The following is an 18,295-nucleotide window of genomic DNA, read 5'->3' on the forward strand; positions in this document are numbered from 1 at the left end:
AGAAGGAGGTCCTCTGAGGATAATTTAGATATTTGAATTATATCTGTTTTTCAAATTATAAACATTTTGGAGCAGTTTATTGTTTAAAACAAGAGAAAAAAAATACAGAATACAAAGATTTACAACAAGTACATTTCTTAGACCTTTAAAGGCTGGCTAATGACATTGGTTTGTTTAGATTTTCAAAAGGCAGAGAAAATTGGATTTATAGGATGACAAGCACCAGTTATTTTATTGTGTGACAACTGCGTTAAACAAGATTATTTATAAGGCTGTTAATAGGTGTTCATCACATTAAAATTATGCTTCGTCCCAGTCAGTTGTAATTATGTTCTGCAGTATTATCCAGTTAAACAAGAATCTCTTGACTGATTCAGTTTTACCTCACTCATGTTGTCTCTACTGATAAGCAACTAAGGAGGTGGGTGGAAGAATCCAAATATACCATTAGTGTTGCATTAGCAGTGACTCAAGGTATGGGAAGAGCATTTTTTGAGTGATAAGTATCTGACAATATAGGAAAGGTTGGGAAAAACATCTGTCCCAAGTCTGTCAATGCAGAGTACTGTAGTACATTAGATAGCCGAAGATCTGAACTACCTAGAGATCATCTTCCACTGTTTGAAAACCAAGAGTGAAATTTATTTACTCATTTGTTTCATTCATCTGGTCAACCGTTACACGTTGGAGAAATTCCAAAAGACCAGAGAGTAAGTCTACAGTAGATGTTATTTAAGAATAGGTATAAGAATGACTTTAATGTGCTATTGGTCCATGTGTTTGTTTTTGCTGCCTTTGAGTGATTTTTTTTTTATTCTTGGTAACTGCCAGGACTAATTCCTTTTTTCAGAAGATTTTTCAAAAGTGTTTTGCCTTTGCTTTCTTTCTAAGGCTGATTGATACTGACTGGCCCAAGGTCACCCAACTGGCTTTGTGCGTAAGACAGAACTAGAACTCCTGGTTTCTAGCCTGATGCCATAACCACTGCACCAAACGTATTCTCTGTTACCCATTTAAAATAGAAAAAAGCCAATTGTTTTTTGGTTTGATGATAAATTTTATTTTTGGTGAAACTAAATAAATATTATAAATGGGTGGGGGGGAATACAGCATTGATTGTACTAGAGTGCCAGTTTGCTGTAGAATTGCCAGTATGCTTCACTATAATCTGGGAAATTATGAATTATAGCCCTTCTTCAGGCAAAGAAACTGGTTGGGTGACTTTGGGCCAGTGACACTCTCTCTCTCAGACGAGTTCACCTTAAAGTTTGTTGTTGAGGGAAAAATAGAAGAAGGCAGCATTATGTATACCTTGAATTACACAAAATAAAGGCGGGATATAAGCTTAGTAAATAAACAAAATTGTGGCAATGAAAAATGGGAAAAGCAATGGATCTGATTTGCCTGAATTAGTTCAACCAAAATTCACTGTTGGATTGGAATGTTACATCGTACTGTGCCTAGATTGTAATCTGTAATTTTCTAAGGTTAGGGATATCCTACTGTTGATCCCCCATAAATAGGGGATTGGAACTGATTCAACCAGCTGTGCCCATGTATCAGAATAATTTTACGTGAGTCTTTTCCATGGGAACATTTTTGATAGGATAGAATAAGTTAATACTTTTTTAGCAAAGGAACTGGTTGGGCTCAGGAGAAGGAGATCAACAATAGATCAATGTCTATTTTTGCATTACTGAGTTAAGAAATACTGTAGTATTTCATAACATCATTTATGTCATCTTTAGAAACAAAGTCCGCATTTAACTCAATTCCCAGAGACAAGCTGTAGAAAAAGCTGAACAATTTTCTACTGATAGATGGGTGTTTCTGCTAATTAAGTTCATATATGACAACACCTCTGTGCAAGTTAGATACAATCTCCAAGACAAATGTATCTGATTGGATTGGATTCCTTTATCTAATTCCTACTGCAAAAGAATATTAAACAAAGCTACATATTGACTCCCCTCTTGTTCTGTATCAACATTATGTACGCTCCCATGTCTTGGTACCTGGAATACACAAGTAAAGTCTGTAGGAAAAAAAGAGTTCAAAGAAGCACTAGGCCAGGGGTGTCAAACTCATGGCGTTATAGCGGCATCACGGGACATATCAGAACCTTTTTCTACTTCGCTAAATTGGGTATAGGTGGCGCATCCGGCCCATGGGCTGGGGGTTTGACAGCCCTGCACTAGGCCTATGCTTCTTTAGGTGGTAATTGTAGAGGTTAAAGGTCATGGTATCAGGTTGTGTGCAGCACACTGCTGCACCTCGGGTGCCTATGTACCTCACATGCCTGCATTATCTCATTCTGGCTCTGGTCTGCATTATCTCACCTTGCCTTCACCATCAGGATGTTGCGGAACACTGCCCCCGGTTGGTATCTTAAGGGGGGGTGGCGAGAAGAATCTACCAATAAAAACACTGTTACTAGTTTGTCTTTTTCTGCTTGTAAAAACTGTATAAAAGGAAAAAACACTGCAGTCAGACATCTTTGCACCTTGCAAATGACTGGACCCTGATTTCTACAGGTAATTTTATCCTGACTGCATTAAGATAAAGTTGTTGAAATAGTATGTGCACCTGTATCTAGAAACTGACTACTAAATATTATATAGTAAAAAAAAAAAATTATATTTGGGATGGCCCAGTACATTTCAAAAGCTTCCTTGTGCTGGGAGTTATGGATAGACTCTCTAAAGACCTGCATACTGATGTATTCTTAAGCTACTGGCTTAAACTAATCTTCTTTGGATCCTTGGCACCTTAAACCTTTCAAGATGGAAATGCTGTTGAAGAGGAACTGGGTAACTAAGCTTTTTACTCGATTTTCATTTCCCCTAGGATTTGAGAGGGGCTAAAGCAATGGTCAGAAAACAAGTATTTAATACTGAATTATCTGAGTCCTATCCATTGTAAGATGGAAACTTGGACGCCAGCTACCTATTCAGAGTTACTCATATAAGTCAAATAATCATGGTTTTTTCCTTAACAGTTTAAAATATTATCCTAAGCCTGTTAGAAGCTTTGCAACTTCTTCACTTTGGAAAGGTTTATGCTATTTAGGTGGGCTCCTGACTAAGCTTTATATACAAAAGCCCAGTATATATGATGTACATCTAACAACTTTACATCACTCCTCTGTTTACTATACTGTCTGTCTGTCTGTCTGTCTGTCTGTCTGTCTGTCTGTCTCTCTCTCTCTCTCTCTCTCTCTCTCTCTTGTGTAGTTGCTCATTTCACTTATGTGACAGTGGGTGGCTTATAGCAATTAAAACAACAAAATAAAATATAAATAAATGCAACAAGCATACAATCATATTAAAACACCATTAAAAGCTTGACTGAGTACAGAATAATAACAGCAGGTGAATACTGTACAGACAGACATCCCATTCAGTACAATCCTCTGAAAAGGCCTGTATTACTGCATTCCCCGACATGATGACGCAGTCATTTTTCTTCCTAAAAACAAAAAACCTAGGGGACAGAAATCTTAATTTCTGGGGTGGGATGATGTTCCAAGAGGGATCAGAAGATGTAACTCTGATTTTTCTTCCTCAATACAGGTAGTCCTCGACTTATGACCACAATTGAGTCCAAAATTTGTCTTGCTAAGTGAAACATTTGCTAAGTGAGATTTGGCCCATTTCTTGCCACAGTTGTTAAGTGAACTGCGGTTGTTAAATTAGTAACATGGTTGTTAAACGAATCTGATTTCCCAGATTGACTTTGCTAGTCAGAAGGTTCCAAATGTGATCACATGACGCCGGGGATACTGCAATTGTGATAAATATAAATCAGTTGCCAAGCGTCTGAATTTCGATCATGTGACCATGGGGATGCTGCAATGGTCGTAAGTATGAAAAATGGTCATAAGTCACTTTTCAGTGCCGTTGTGACTTTGAGTGGTCACTAAATGAATTGTTGTAAGTTGAGGACTAGCAGTGTTATCAAAATCCCTGGCCATCAAAATGTTCTCTATTCTTCTTCTTCAGTTGTACCACTTAAAGAAACATAGTCTAACTCTTACCATTCTATCCCCTAGAATAGGGGTCTCCAAGCTTGGCAACTTTAACACTTGTGGACGTCAACTCCCAGAATTCCACAGCCATCCATCCACTGGTCGGTTTGACATCCACAAGTCTTAAAGTTGCCAAGGTTGGAGACCCCTGCCCTAGAATACTCCACAAATACTAGAATAGAAATTTGATACCCTCCACAAAAAAATTCAAAGACAGGTGGCCTGTGGATTTGGATCTATTTTACTAGGCTTACTTGGGGCCAGTTTTCTTTCCCACTGTTGTTAACACAGCAAAGCAAAAGTCAATTCCTCCTGCTGCGAAGGGCCTTCTAGTCATTATCTAGTCAGGCTGTCTGATGGCCTTCAATAAGACATGGTGGCAGCATACTTAGATGGCCTGTCAGTCCTCCCTGGTAAAACAGACAGGAAACATGACAAGGTGAACTAATTCTACTTTACTGTAAGGCTAAATTATCAGAATTTTGCAAATCTGAAAGCACAATCCTCCCACAAATTTAACAATTTGATCCATTAGGGCAGATCCTTCCTAAGTTTCTTTCTCTGACCCTTAACAACTGCAGGCTCCTGCCTCTCTTGTCTGATTTTTTTCCTAGGCAGCATCTCTTCCCCTCTTTCCACAAGGACATTCACATATTATGTTGACAAAGGGGCATCAGCACTACCCTGCTAAGAGTATGTAGCGATGTCAGCCTGAAGCATAAGTGTGTAAACTTAAGGCAGGGAGCTATTGCTCACAGCCTGGAAAACTGAGCTAGAGATGTTACACTCCACTTCATTATTATTATGATGATTCATCACATAGACAGATGTTCAGACTGGATTTGGCAGTTTTGTCTATCTATCAAATCCTTTCCAAGGACCTGGGATAGGCAGATGGGGATGTTTGATGGTATTGCCACAGGTTGTAAGCTGTTCTGAGTAAAGTTGCCTTTTGCAATTGACTGATGGTGGATTTGTCAATTCTGATGATGTTCAAGTGGTGCTCCAGTTTTTTCCGGATTGTACCCAAGGAGCCTATGACTAATGGGACTACCTTTGCTTGCTTCTACCACATTCATTCTATTTCTATTTGCAGGTCTTTATATTTTATGATCTTCTCCAGTTCTTTCTCTTTTATTTTGCTGCCTCCAGGCACTGCCATGTCCACTATCCAGATATTATCATTGTTGTTGTTGTTAATCAAATTTATTTTCAATCCATCTCACAGTTTGAGATGACTCCATCCTCACCCCCGCATGCACACTGTGGGAAACCTTCTCTGTCTAGCCCCGTAGCTATCCACTAATGGCTTAGTTTGCCCCACCTCCCAAGACGTGAGCCTTATGTACAGCTGGATAGAAATGTTAGGCATTATAGCCATTTCATTCCATTTTCTGAATCCTGCCTGTTATCCTGTTTTTCAAGGCAGTTTATACAGGGATGGTTCATTTTATTACTACAGAAACAGGTGAAGTCAATTGGGTTGAAAAAGGACGTCTCAGAGCCACTCCTCCAGTGTGTTTCTGTGGTGGAGGATGACTTGAATCCAGTTCAAGTTTCATTCGTTATCTCAGTCACTAATTCCAGACCAGCTTATGTGGAATTGTTTAGGTCTGTTGACCATAGTTCAGGGAGGGTACAGGGATCAGGCACAAACTATAAACTTGTTTTACTTCAAGTAATTCACAATATCAAAGCTGAAAAATGGTTTTTGGCAAGGATTCAAGTGTTTGAAATGGCACATGATTACAAGTCACTACTTGGGTGTGGAAAATTAAAGACTAAAGTGAAAGAAATGGAAAGACGAGGTAGCTGCTTTTCTGTTCTGGATTTTAGTGGGTTGCCTGAAGATAGCTGGTAATCTGTTGAGTTTTTGATTGCTGGTGATGAAAAGGTATGGAAGAGATTGATTGCAGGGGGTTTAAGTCTAAAGCTTTAAAGCAAAGAACAAAAACTCAATTTCTGACCTGGAAGTCAGGGAAGATGGATAGACAACAGAGGTGGGTAAATAATCAGATTAAACTTTTTGACTGCTCTTAAGTAGAACTGGGTGGAAGCTCTCAATTCGGATCCTAAATGAGTGTGGAAAGCAATCTTTAGAGCTACGAGAATGACTCCATTTATGTATATAATGGCACTTTTTGAGCCAGACATGGCCAATAATAATAATATGTAGCTTCTCTCTTCACAATTGTGACTCGAATTATCCTATAACAAGTATATACTGCATGAGTGTGACCCTGCCTTTTTTTTTAACTTTCATTATTTGGAGACTGCTCAGCTCCCAGAAGATTCTGAATATATACAAAAACACCAATTAATTAAAAATTCTGTGTACCCACAAGAATAAAACAACCAAACATATCCTAACATTCACTCTTTGATAATTTGGGAAACATAATTATTAGGCCTGCCTTCCTCAACCTGATATCTTCCAGATACCAGCAAACATGTGGAAAACTCTTAAAAATATCACCGGCTATGGCAAACCTCCTTCCCAGGCTGAAGGTAATCAACAACTGGCAGATGACCTGAATGAGTTTCACTGCAGGTTTGAAAGGAAACTACAGCCACCTATCTCCACAACACCCATCTCAGACACACCAACAACAGCCAAGCCTCCTACAACTGACCCCATTTCATTGGGTTCACAACCCCTAGTGATCACAGAAAAGGAAGTGCAGGACCTATTTCGCAGACAAAAGCCAGGAAAAGCTCCAGGCCCAGACAAGATAACTCCTTCTTGCTTAAAAGTCTGTGCTGACCAATTGGCCCCCATCTTCACCCATATTTTCAATAAATCATTAGAGATGTGCTATGTTCCTTCTTGCTTCAAATGCTCTACCATCATCCCAGTGCCGAAGAAGCCCACCATCAAGGAACTGAATGACTACAGACCAGTTGCTTTAACATCTGTAGTCATGAAAACCTTTGAAAGGCTAGTGCTTTCCTACTTGAAAACCATCGCGGATCTGCTGTTAGACCCCTTGCAATTTGCATACCGAGCAAATAGATCAACAGATGATGCTGTTGATATGGCTCTGCACTACATCCTATAACATCTTGAGTCTCCAAAGACCTATGTAAGGGTCCTTTTTGTAGACTTTAGTTCAGCATTCAATACCATCATTCCAGACATTCTTCTAACTAAGCTAAACCAGCTACATGTACCGGAACAGACTTGTAAATGGATCACAAGCTTCCTAACAAACAGGAAGCAGCAGGTGAAGCTAAGCAATATCACATCAAATACCTTTACAATTAGCACAGGGCCCCCCCAAGGCTGTGTGCTTTCCCCACTTCTCTTCTCTCTGTATACCAATGACTGCATCTCCAACGATCCATCTGTTAAGCTACTGAAGTTCGCAGATGACACAACAGTGATCGGTCTCATTCGAGACAATGACGAAGAGGTAAATAAAGCCCCCTTGATCTGTGATCTTATTCAGGGGGAGTCCGCGGACCTTATGGGCATTACGGAGACCTGGTTGGGGCCAGAGGGGGGGGTGCCCCTCGTTGAACTATGCCCCCCAGGTTTCCGAGCATTCCATCAGCCGAGGGCCCAGGGTAGGGGTGGAGGGGTGGCGGTTGTCATTAAGGAAGATCTAGAGCCGAGGGAGGCCACTGTTCCTCAGATTGCCGGCTGTGAATCCCTTTATGTGAGGTGGGGCCATAGGAATCAGTTGGGCTTGTTGATCACGTACCTGGCTCCTTGCTGCGTGACCACAGCCCTGCCCGAGCTGCTGGAGTTATTTGCCACTGTGGCAGTTGAGACCCCCAGACTTATAGTTATGGGGGATTTCAACTTGCCATCAGCTGGCTTATTATCGACTGCAGCTCGGGAGTTCCAGGCTTCCATGACGGCCTTGGACCTGATACGAGTAAATGATGGCCCTACGCACATGGGGGGAGGCACGCTGGACCTGATTTATATCTCTGGTCAGTGGTTAAATGATCTGATACTAGACGATTTAGTAACAGAACCAATGTCATGGTCTGATCATTTTCTCCTTCGCCTAGACTTCCGAACCGCCACCCACCATCGCAGGGAGACGGAGCCTCTACGTTGGTTCCGTCCCAGGTGCCTGATGGACCCTGAGAGGTTCCTGACGGAGCTTGGGCCATTCCCTGAGGATCTGGCCCGCGGCACGACTGAGGAACTAGTTGCGGCCTGGGGCCTTGGACCGTGTCGTGCCTTTGCGGCCTCTGACCCGGCGCAGATCTCGACCGGCCCCTTGGTTCTCCGAGGGGCTGAGAGAGATGAAACGCCGGAGAAGACGCCTAGAGAGCACTTGGAGGTCCAGTCGTTCCGAAGCTGATCGGACACTAGTTAGGTCCTATTCTAGGACCTACCTAGTGGCAATGAGGGAGGCGAGGCGCTCCTACGCCTCCACCCTCATTGCGTCGGCAGATAACCGCCCGGCCGCCCTGTTTCGGGTGACCCGCTCCCTCCTTCATCAGGAGGTGCGGGATGACCCGTTGCAGGGACGTGCCGAGGAGTTTAGTGGTTATCTATACGACAAAATCGCTCAGCTCCGGGATGGTCTGGACCGAAATTGGGATGATCCAAGCGAGGGAGAGGAGGCACGTCTTGTTGAGCCTGTTTGGGATGGGTTTGACCCTGTGGCTCCCGAGGACGTGGACAGGTTGTTGGGGAGGCTCCGCGCCACTACATGTTTATTGGATCCGTGTCCTTCCTGGCTGGTGCTGGCTACTCTGTGAGCTGTGAACCGCCCTGAGTCCTTCGGGAGAAGGGCGGTATACAAATTTAAATAATAAATAAAAAAATAAAAAATAAATAAATACTCAGGAGGTGACACGAGGCTGGCTCCAGAGGATTATAAATGCTTCTTTGTTGGAAGGGGTTTTCCCTGCCGCCTTGAAAGAGGCGGTGGTGAGACCCCTCCTTAAGAAGCCCTCTTTGGACCCGGCTATTTTGGGAAACTATCGTTAGTCTCCAACCTTCGCTTTGTTGCGAAGGTTGTAGAGAGTGCTGTGGCGCGTCAGCTACCCCAATACCTGGAAGAATCCGTCTATCTAGACCCGTTCCAGTCCGGCTTCCGACCCGGTTACAGCACGGAGACAGCTTTGGTCGCATTGGTGGATGATCTCTGGAGGGCCAGGGACAGGGGTTATTCCTCTGCCCTGGTCCTATTAGACCTCTCAGCGGCTTTTGATACCATCGACCATGGTATCTTGCTGCGCCGGCTGGGGGGATTGGGAGTGGGAGGCACCGTTTATCGGTGGTTCTCCTCCTATCTCTCCGACCGGTCGCAGACGGTGTTGACAGGGGGGCAGAGGTCGACTGCGAGGGCCCTCACTTGTGGGGTGCCTCAGGGGTCGATTCTCTCGCCCCTTCTGTTCAACATCTATATGAAGCCGTTGGGTGAGATCATCAGTGGCTTTGGGGTGAAGTACCATCAGTACGCTGATGACACTCAGCTGTACTTCTCCACCCCAGGTCACCCCAATGAAGTTGTCGAAGTGCTGTCCCGGTGCTTGGAAGCCGTACGGGTCTGGATGGGGAGAAACAGGCTCAAGCTCAATCCCTCCAAGACGGAGTGGCTGTGGATGCCGGCATCTCGATTCAGTCAGCTGCAGCTGCAGCTGACTGTTGGAGGCGAGTTATTGGCCCCAAAGGATAGGGTGCGCAACTTAGGTGTCCTCCTGGATGAGCGGCTGTCGTTTGAAGACCATTTGATGGCCGTCTCCAGGGGGGCCTTCCACCAGGTCTGCCTGGTTCGGCAGTTGCGCCCCTTCCTTGATCGGGATGCCTTGTGCATAGTCACTCATGCACTCGTTACCTCTCGCTTGGATTATTGTAATGCTCTCTACATGGGGCTCCCCTTAAGGTAGGGGAAAAAATAGTATGATGTTTTGTTACTTGGGGATGGGGGGCAAGCAGAATCACACAATAGCAGTAGCGGGATTCAGCCAGTTCTCACCTATTCGGGAGAACCGGTTGTTAACTTTCTAAGCAGTTTGAGAACCGGTTGTTGGAAGAAATCTTATTTTGTTTTTTCCCCACTTTACAGGTCTAATCCTGTAAGGAAGGCAGGAAAGAAACATTCTGATGTTATTTGTAGCCTAATCTTTATTGCCCTGCTTACAGAAACTGCCTCTCTGGTTAACCCTAACAGTTAAGGCGAAGTGCCCATCGACAAGAGTGACATTGAGTTGGCCACACCCACATAGTCACATGACCACTGAGCCATGTCTACTCAACTGGTCATTAGGGCAGAGAACAGGTTGTTAAATTATTTGAATCCCACCACTGACTGATAGGTTGCATACACAGTAAAACAACCTTAAAACCAATATAAAAGCAGCAAAAGGAAATATAATGCACCAAGTCTCAATTTGGGGAGGATTTTTTTTGTTTTTGTTTTGAAGGCAAACTGCACAGAAGATGGAAACCCCTTGGAATTTGACCTTACATTGATGTCAAGAACACTTCCAAAAATATTAAAACAACCTTTTTTTTTGAGAAAAAAATTCCTTTCGAAAAATAATTCCCAGTGAATATTATAGGCATTTTTGCTGTGGGACTTATGTAGATATTTTTAAATCAAGTTAATTAATAAAGAAGCTGGAAAAAAAAAACCCTTAATCCATCTGTGGCTGACTTCAGGGTCTCAGGGTTAGGTTTTCATACCTCAGTGCACACAGATCCTACAGTTCGATTCCCATTAATTGTTCCTGAAGCTGCTTAGCAACTGCAGTGCAAGTTGTGTTCTCTAGGCTGACCTTGCTGATGAATGAAATAATCCAATGAATATTTATAAATTGTGGCAAATACAGTCTAAGCTGTTGATGGCTTTGTAAATTTGTCCTTTTTTTGCATCTTTGTAAAATCTGCTTCTCTTTCAGGGATGCTTTAGGGAAACTCTTTTTATTGTTTTAGGGCCTCTAAAGTATTTGTGTAGATTTCTGTTTCTGAGACAATCATTGACAACTCAAAAGAACCTTAATTTTGTTTTGGGAAATATGACTCGTAAATCTTTTTTTCTTTTAATGAAGATGTCCTGTTGAGCTCCCTGAGATATCAGGGAGGATTGAAAAACCCATCAGTCATGAGGAAAGCAAGAATTTTATGGATTCTCTTTTACCAGTAATTCTCATAGGATATTCCTTTCTCCATAAAGTAGAGCACCACCTAATGTTTAAACTGTGTTATGACACCCTCCACACCCATGCGTCACTCTGTGGTTTTGGTTAAACTATTTTAAATGGTTGAATATTTTTTTCTTTTTCCCCCCAAAACAACTTGAGATAGACAATGCAAACATCAACACTATAGCAAATGTAATACAATTGTAATTAAAAGTCTGTTGAATTTTAGATAATAGATTAAATTGCAGATTCCAAGTTTTGTTACAGAAATGCCCATTCAGGAAAAAAATATTTGGGAATCTATTAACAAAAACAGTCTCTATTTTCCCTCCCCACTCCCTCCTTCTCCTTCCTCTCTCACTCTCTTCTGTCTCCCAATGTATTAATCACTTTGCTTATATTTTAACTTGTATTTGGAGTTTTAGCTTGAGAACTTAGAAATTCTGAACATATTGTTTAACATTCTAATTTAGACCAAATTATCAGAATTAACTGTATTATTTTGTTTTCTTGAAATTTATTTATTTAATTTGTTTGTATTACTTTTACAAATAATTCAAAGTGGCCAAAATATCAAACATACTGTTTTCCTCTACAACAACCACCTTGTGAGGTGGGCTGGGCTGAGTGACAATAACCGGCTCAAAGTCACCCAGTGGCTTTCATGGTTAAGGTGGGACTTGAATTTATGGTCTCCTGCTTTCTAGCCTGATGCTTTTTACATTTTTCATCTGTTTCCAGTCCCTCGGCACTATTTTGTACTTATGATTATTTGGCATAGCTCTAGATTTTACAACAAATAAAATACTTTTCACAAGCTTACAATCTGTCATGCCCCCGTCGGAGCCTGAATCTGCAGAAGAGGATGAGCCAGAGCTGGATCTGATGGAGATCGAGGGGGCGGCTTTGTTGACTTTGGAAGAATGTGGGGAGGAGCAGGACGAGGCAGCCCAGCCCTCCTCTGGATTGGGACGGCTTGTTATCAGGAAGGAACGGGGGCAGGATGACTGAGAGAGGGCAAGCAGTGGAAATGAGGAGCAACGGAGCTCAAGAAATGAGCAAGGACCGCCACCTCCTGATCCCCGAGCACAGAGAGTGGAGAGAAGGTGGGAACAGCGCAGGCTGATCCGACGACTCAGGAAGAGAGCACCCTGCCCCTCTTCACAAGGCACACCTGGGGATTGAGATTTAAGGAGACGCTGTGGGTAGGGGCCTTTGTTGGGAACAATCACTGATTTGTAGAGTATGATGTGCCGGTACAGACATTTGGAGTTTGCAGGACTGCTTGCTTCTTCCTTGCTCATGGACTCATTTCCCTGTTCCTTTGCTTTGTTGGACTGTCCACAGCCAGAGGATGTGGGGTGTGTGTGTGTGTGCTTTGCTCTGGGACTTGCCAAGAACATGGGAGTGTTGGGGGGGGGAGAATTTGGAGCATTAAAGGGGAGTTTGAACTCTCAGCTGGCTGTGTGACCTTTGTGCTTTGTCCTGGGTCATCACAACAATCTCTTCTCCATTCATATAGGATACTATCAGAGTTGTTGAGAGATTATTTTTTCCTGACAGGACTCCTCTACTTTACTAATCTGGGACATCCTGAGTCTTAGTAGCCTTATTGATTTGGGGGCATCTGGTGATGCTGCCAAAGTCTTCCTAGTATAATTGTTAGGCCAGCCAGTCTCAGTCTGATGCCCCACAGATATTTTGGGAACTTGAAATCAATGAAAGCAGCTCTTGGCAGAGATTTGTTGTTCCTTTACCCATCCATGCAATATCCTTCATTTCTGATGTCAGGGTCTAAATAATAAATCGGGGGGACGGGGATCTCCTAATGCAGAGCTGGCAAGACTTGTGAATTGGAAGCTATAATTCAGCATTGCAACCTTCCACATTTCCACAGAATGACATTTGTAGATGTGCTTTCACCACTGAGTTCGGTTTGGAATTATTTTATTTTAGGGGTGGAAGTTGGCAAATGTTTGCATGGAATTGAGGCGCAAGGCTTCTGAACGACAAACTACTCTCTCCTCAAATCCTGAAAAGTGGCTGTTAAGTGTTGGTAAGTAGGAATAGGAGCAGGAACAAGTTTGCCTCCAGAGCCTAAGTACAGGTAGTTCTCAACTTACAACAGTTTGTTTAGTGACCATTCAAAGTTACAGTGGCACTGAAAAATGTGACTTATGACTGTTTTTCATACTTATGACCATTGCAGCATTCCCATGGTCATGTGATAAAAAACCATCACGGATCCGCTGTTAGACCCCTTGCAATTTGCATACCGAGCAAATAGATCAACAGATGATGCTGTTAATATGGCTCTGCACTACATCCTACAACATCTTAAATCTCCAAAGATCTATGTAAGGGTCCTCTTTGTAGACTTTAGTTCAGCATTCAATACCATCATTCCAGACACTAAGCTAAACCAGCTACAAGTACCTGAACAGACTTGTAAGTGGATCACAAGCTTCCTAACAAACAGGAAGCAGTAGGTGAAGCTAAGTAGGATCACATCAGATACCTGTACAATTAGCACAGGGCCCCCCCAAGGCTGTGTGCTCTCCCCACTTCTCTTCTCTCTGTATACCAATGACTGCATCTCCAATGATCCATCTGTTAAACTACTGAAGTTTGCAGATGACACAACAGTGATTAGTCTCATTCGACACAATGACGAATCCGCATATAGACGTGAAGTCGAATGACTAGCCTTGTGGTACAACTAAATCTGGAACTGAATACACTCAAAACTGTAGAAATGGTGGTAGACTTTAGGAGAAACCCTTCCATACTTCCACCTCTCACAATACTTGACAACACAGTATCAACAGTAGAAACCTTCAAATTTCTAGGTTCTATTATATCGCAAGATCTAAAATGGACAGTTAACGTCAAAAACGTTATCAAAAAAGGACAACAAAGAATGTTATTTCTGCGCCAACTCAAAAAGCTCAAACTGCCCAAGGAGCTGCTGATCCAGTTCTACAGAGGGAGTCTGTCACTTGCACCTCTATAACTGTCTGGTTTGGTTCTGCAACCCAACAAGAAAGACACAGACTTCAGAGGATAATTAGAACTGCAGAAAAAATAATTGCTACCAACCTGCCTTCCATTGAGGACCTGTATACTGCACGAATCAAGAAGAGGACCGTGAAAATATTTACAGATCCCTCACATCCTGGACATAAACTGTTTCAACTCCTACCCTCAAAACTATGCTATAGAGCACTGCACAACAGAACAACTAGACACAAGAACAGTTTTCCCCCGAAGGCCATCACTCTGCTAAACAAATAATTCCCTCAACATTGTCAAACTATTTACTAAATCAACACTACTATTAATCTTCTCATCGTTTCCATCACCAATCTCTTTCCACTTATGACTGTATGACTGTAACTTTTTGTTGCTGTCATTAAGGGTTAAATTGTACCCTATGACCATCATTTATGATGTAAATGTTGTAACTTGATGAATGTATTTTTTCTTTTATGTACACTGAGAGCATTTGCACCAAAACAAATTCCTTGTGTGTCCAATCACACTTGGCCAATAAATTCTATTCTATTCTATTCTATTCTATTCTATTCTATTCTATTCTATTCTATTCTATTCTATTCTGATGCTTGGTAAATTATGACGGTTATGGTGTCCCACGATCATGGGATCACCTTTTGCAGCCTTCTGATAATCAAAGTCAATGAGAAAGCCAGATTTTTTTTTAATTTTGTCACAACAGTATACACAAGCATCAACATAAAACAACAACACATCATATAACCATATATATGAGCAAAAGTATGCAATAACTATATTAATTTGGTATGATGAAAGGAAACATTAGGACAGGAACGGTAGGCACTTTTGTGCTCTTATGGACACCCCTTATATATAATATAATATAATATAATATAATATAATATAATATAATATAATATAATATAATATAGTATAGTATAGTATAGTATAGTATAGTATAGTATAGTATAGTATAGTATAGTATAGTATAGTATAGTATAGTATAATATAGTATAATATAGTATAATATATAATAAGATTCACTTAACTGTGTTACTAACTTAACAACTGTGGTGATTCACTTAACAACCGTGGCAAGAAAAGTTGTAAAATGGGGCAAAAGTCACTTAAATGTCTCGCTTAGCAACAAAAAGTTTGGGGTCAGTTGTGGTCGTAAGTCAAGGACTACCTGTATAGCATTGTGTTTCGTTGAAGTAGCATTGTTTTAGGGTTTTTTTGTGCTTGGTTAATTTTATTACTGTGACATTTGTGTTGCAATGTTTTATGAGGAGTTTTCAGTATCATAATTTCCATAGACTAACCTGGAAGTTTTGCACTAAAGGGCGATCTGTAAATAATTTGAATAAACCATGACTTTCTGATGGGCAGACAGCTGGTATTCAAACATGACAATAGACACTGCATTTCTCACCATTCAAATTGCAATACTTAGTAATCAAAAGTTTGGGGACAAGAATGCTAGGGAATAGACTGTTTATGCTTTCATTTCAGTGCTATAATCTGCTGTAGCAATCTGTTAAAAAGCGTATACATCGGTTTTATACATTTTTCATCTTTCAAGCCAGTTCTGATTACTGAAGTTTTATTTACCCTTATTTTGTGTAAATCTGTTGAGAATCAGCAACTGAAAAAAGTCTGTGTCTTGGGCTCATTAGTAAATGTGCACTCCGATGCCAACTTTGCATTTGACTAAGCAGTGAATAATATGAGATTAAAATGATTTTGTTAAAAATGTATGATTAAATGCCAAATTGTCAAGACTCTTGTTTTCTAATTATCTTCTGTGCTACTGAAACATACCAGCTTGGGTATCTGTATTTTTGTATTACTGTTGTCATTAAACATTTAGGAGTTAAGTAATTTTAGAATTGAGCACTTTTTTTCCCCTGTACATAGAATATATACAAAGTTTGAGGTTCATTTTACTTCTTTCCTAATTTGTTGGACTCTGCTCAGTTATTATTTATTTATTCAGTTATAATTTAATTCCAGGAGAGTATGAAATACCAAGAATGAATGCATATTTTAACATGAATTTCCTTGCTCCAGCTTCAGGGATGAACAAGGAAGATGGCAGGTGAAATCCAGAAAGAGCAAGAAAGCCATGCCATTGCTTCAGGGATGGACAAAAGATGGCAGCGGCCTTGCATGTCAAAAAGACTAGAGCAGGGGTGTCAAACGTGTGGTGTAAGGGCAGTGTCATGTGACATATCTAGACTTTTTCCCCCTTTGCTAAACCGGGCGTTGGCATGGCCAGCACGTGATGTATCCGGCCTGCAGGCCGGGAGTTTGCCAGCCTGGAACTAGAGGGTTTGATTATGTGTTTGCTATCTTGATAACACTTTCAGCTGCCATTTTGAAAAAAATCAAAATGTCGGGACTGGACTATTTTGCACTAACTTTTCAAACATTTACCAGTGGGTAGCACATCCTATGAAAACTTCCAGATCTGTCGTAGCTTAATATTAATATAGTTAATTTTACTTCTGGCAATTGTATAAGCATATTGCATTCCATACTTATCTGTATGAAGCCAGGTAGTTTCTGGACTCAATTATACTGCTCATTTTATAATTTATTAAGATATGTACTTACAGTTGCGAGGAAGGATTTTGTACAAGACTGAAAAAACCGATAAAGGGGGACGACATGGTTTGGAGAGAGCAGCAATGAGGGTTGGGGAAGACGCACAGGGTTAAGCGAGAGATGCCATGGGGTCAGGGACGGTGTGCATGGGAGCAGTGGTGCAAGTCAGAAGTGTGCTGCATGAGTTGGGGAAGGCACATGGGGGATGATGTGGGTCTGGAAGGAGTGCATGGGGGTGCACAGGAAGTGCCATGTGAGTCAGGGAAAGCACACCTGATGGTGGTGTGAGTCAGAAAGTGCATGGCAGTATGTTAACAGGTGCTGCATGGCTCAGGAAAGGCGTTTGGGGTGTGGGCCAGTGATGGGTTTCCATTTTTTTAACTACCTGTTCTGTGGGCATGTCTTAGTGAGCGTGGCATGGCTTGGTGGGTGTGGCTCGGTGGCCGTGACAGGGGAAGGTTACTGCAAAATCCCCATTTCCTCCCAATCAGCTGGGACTTGGGACGCAGAGAATAGATGGGGGCAGGGCCAGTAGTTCTCTGAACTACTCAAAATTTCCATTACCGGTTCTCCAGAACTGGTCAGAATCTTTTGAAACCCACCTCTGGTGCGGGCCACAGTGCAGCATGGACCAGGAAGGGTGTACTGGGGTTTCTTCTTCCCTGTTCCATTCTCCTTTTCTAAGCAGAGAAACAGAAGGACAACAAGTATGCAGAAAAATCATTTGGAGTGGGTATGACTTCTGAATTTCTTTGTAGGAAGCTGGCAGTGAGCATCAGAATCCTCCCTCCCTCCCTCCCTCCTCAGGCTGGCACTGCTGAAGCAGCACAAGTTCTCCAAATTTCATTCCTTCAGGAGTAATAGGTCCCGGCATTCGGTACATTAGCCTTTGTTGACAAAGTTTCGCCCTGTGATGCACTGTTTCACCCAGTTAAAGCTTCTGAATAAAAGAGCGTTAGCAGTGTGCATATAAAAGGATTAAAAAGAAAGTAAATGTTGAATATTATTGATATAACTTTTAAAAGAAGGAAATGAATCTCTCTTTCTCTCTCTCTCTCTCTCTCTCTGTGCCCGTGTATGCTGTGTTATTGTTAAATAAAGCTCTAACTGTAGGGAAATAAATGCTATTATTCCCTTTGCATTTTTAAAGAAAAGCTGGGGTCTCACTAACTTATTTGAATATATAATTCATTATCTCTAAATACTCTGATGATTATCTTTCCTTGCATACTTTCACATTGGCTAAGGCAGCCTCCCCCCCCCCCACTTCTCAGCCTTTGAGATATCCCAGATGCCGTTATTGTCTTCTTTTCTAGACCTCAGTATAAGCCTATGGAGGGGGGGGGGAAGTCATTTTCCTCAAAAATGTCTCACAGCACAGTTCTCTTGCGCTGTTCAATGCTAACATTCTTCAACGTTACATCGGTTTAATTTTGCAGCCCTTTAAAAATGAAAATGACAGTTACCAGCATGAATGCTTCCTTTATTTATTTCTAAAGAATTTTTAAAAGATGCACCCTTCCCATCTTCAGC

This window comes from Ahaetulla prasina, chromosome 1 (genome assembly GCF_028640845.1).
Source record: "Ahaetulla prasina isolate Xishuangbanna chromosome 1, ASM2864084v1, whole genome shotgun sequence".
In the NCBI taxonomy this organism is placed as follows: Eukaryota; Metazoa; Chordata; class Lepidosauria; order Squamata; family Colubridae; genus Ahaetulla; species Ahaetulla prasina.